Raw genomic sequence first — 2,631 nt, 5'->3', positions numbered from 1 at the left:
GAGGGGGGGGGGGGGGGGGGGGGGGGGGGGGTGAAAGGGAAGATGGGATGGGGGAAGGGAGAGAGACTGGTGGTATTTTTCCTAGTGGAACAAGGGGAGGGTTAGTTTCTTTCATAGAAATTATAAAACAGAAAAAGGAAAGAGGAAGAGAGAGGAAGGGAGATTGATTTGGCTATTCCATGTGAGTGAGCTATTGTCTACACCCACTGATTGAAGGTATAAATAAAGATGGGTCAGACATTGTGAAGAACATCCTGGGGAAGGGCCGGAGGAGAGCAGGGAGAAGAGTGGAAGGGGACGGAGAGCTGGTGACAAGGAAGCCACAGCCTCTCTGCCTCTGCCTCACTCTCAGAGACGGGTCTGTCAGGGCCACAGCATAGGCTGGATGGCCTGGAGGCAGTGAGCTGGACAAGATGACCTCAAGAGAGCCTGGCCAATGTCTTGGAATCTGGGATCCTGTGATTCACAAAGATATGGTTACAGATGGTAGAGAGACAGAGAAGCTGCAGGCAGAGTTTAGAAAGTATGCATTGCATTGGGGGAAGAAGGAGGAGGGGGAAAGAAGGTGGAAGGGAAACTTCTCTGGAACCTGGAGCCAGGTCCCTGAGCCAATTCTGGGGCCTGGGCCACCCCCCTCTAGGACCCTTCTTTCCTGACCAGGACAGTTCTAGGGTCCTCTGTGCTCCCAGCCTGGCTGCTGCTAGAATGTCAGAGTGGGCTGCAGTATGCTGTTGCAGGTCCAGCTGCTTTCCTGGCCACCACTGGAGCTCTGGCCTGGCCAGCATTCTCTGAGAAGCCGGGAGAAGAGGGCCATCGAGCAGGTCCTAGACAACAGGGAACAGCATGGAAGCCCCTGGTCCCAAAGCTCCCAGCTGAAATGATACTGGGTGGGGGGATGGGGGGAGGCAGGAGGTTCGGGCCAACCAGAACGCTCAGTCCAGCCCATCAGCCCAAACCTGACCTCGGAGGGCAGGGGTGGGGTGGGGTGGGGTGGGGCAGGAGTGTAAAGAGTTCTGATCTCGCAGAGTCAAAGATCCTGGGAAAGGGAGTCTGGACTGAGACCAAAGGAATGAAGTGTCAGAAATAGAGGAGAGCAAGGCCGCCAAGGCAGGCAGGAGAGACAGGTTCTCTCTGAGACACATCTGAGGCAGTCGTGGACACCTTATCACCCCAGCCCCTCACTCTTCACCCAGCTCGCCCTGCAGCTGTGGCCATGAAGGCCTCTGTGTTCTCCCACACCTGCCCTCCTCACCTCCTCCCCCACTCTCTGCTTCCCAGCTTCAGGGTCAGTCTGCAAGGGACCAGCCCTCTCTCCCTTTGGCTTGGCTCCCACCCAGCAGTCCCTCCTGAACAAAGGAACCCCCACAGATACAACCCCCAGAAAGGTGAATCACCTAATTCAACAACACTCCAGAAACCTATCTCCATCACCTACACTGTCCTGGGCCTGGGGGGGTGGGGACAGAGGTAAGAAGTGTAAGGGGGATAAGAGGATGGGGGGGCTTAAGACAAAGCTCTGCCCTCCAGGAGTAGGGAAAAGAGAGACCCAAGAGGAGACGGTTGTCAGTAAAATGCAGTATCTGGAACTGGCATAGTTGTCCAACGCATGGGGTGCAGTGGGAGGACAGAGGGACAGCTTCATGGAGGAAGTGGTATTTTAACTGTAAGGATGAGAACAATTTGGACAGATGGGGAGGGAGGAAGGGAAGACAACAGTCATCAGGGCAGGACCCTGTCCCCACACCTTGAGAAAGGGCAAAGTTAGGAAATGTGTGTTTGGGGAACAAGAGAGAGATCCCTTTACAAAGTTTTGCTTGGGATCCTGGATTTTAAATTTTCACCCCAGGGACCCTGGGCAAGAAAAGCTGGGCTGTGAAGGGGGTACTACATTTACTGAATACCTCCTAAGGTCAGATCATTTTGGAGGTCGTCCCACCTAATCCTCCAAGCAAGCGTGCCGGGTAGGGAGACTATTATCCTTAATTTACAGTTGAGACTTGGGGGCAAAGAGGGGAAGTGACTTGCCCAGGGTCACAGAGCTGCTACTGCGTTATGCTAAACCAGGAGCAAAGGACGCATGTTCCCTAGCTGGGACATAGGTCGTCCTCGACTTGCCCCCTCAGTGACACGCGCGAGGGACGTCACTCCCGCACCAAGGGAGAGGGACAGCGGCCACCGCTCCCTGGGTGGGCATCCTACTCTATCTGCTCAGAAGACAGGGATCTGCCTGCCCCACTCCTTCCAAATCCGGGGGATGCGGGGGAGGAGCGTAGGGTGGGAATCCAGCCAATCACGCGGCGATATGCAAATAGACAAGGCCCTGTCTTCTTAAGATTGGTTGACCCATCAGCGCTCTTGTCCAAGTCCCTCCTCTCTAAACTCTGAGTTATTCCTGGCTGGTCCTTGCGGCTCTGGAGACGTAGAAGGAAAAAAAAAGTCTTCAGGTCCGGATCTTTGAGCTGTCCTGGCCGGGAACACACCTTCTCTGCCCCTGCCCCAAACCCCAAAGCTCAAAGGTCCCGCAACCTTCCCTGCCTCGTCTTCTCCAGCTAGGACCAGGTCCAGAGGCTGGGTGTCGAAAGACGCCCCATCCCTTGGCTGTCCAAGCCCCCCCAGCCCACCCCCGCCTTC

At 55.6% G+C, this 2,631-nt stretch overlaps 1 protein-coding gene across 2 annotated transcripts in view; it reads right to left on the bottom strand.

The window, feature by feature from the left end:
• The window catches only part of WNT6 (wingless-type MMTV integration site family, member 6), a 14,323-nt gene that overhangs the window by 9,733 nt on the left and 1,959 nt on the right, over positions 1 to 2,631 (bottom strand). Inside the window, exon 1 of one of the 2 annotated variants that reach the window (XM_008584490.1) lies at positions 1,902 to 2,322. The exons of the other annotated variant lie outside the window; for it this stretch is intronic. The gene's annotated coding sequence lies outside the window, so the exon portion shown is untranslated. Of the gene's footprint in view, positions 1 to 1,901; positions 2,323 to 2,631 lie in introns of those variants that run through there. 2 annotated transcript variants of the gene reach the window in all.

This window comes from Galeopterus variegatus, unplaced genomic scaffold (assembly GCF_000696425.1).
Source record: "Galeopterus variegatus unplaced genomic scaffold, G_variegatus-3.0.2 Scaffold3274, whole genome shotgun sequence".
Lineage (NCBI taxonomy): Eukaryota > Metazoa > Chordata > Mammalia > Dermoptera > Cynocephalidae > Galeopterus > Galeopterus variegatus.
The sequence above is the reverse complement of the archived record's forward strand: the minus strand, read 5'-3'. Positions and strand labels throughout refer to the sequence as shown.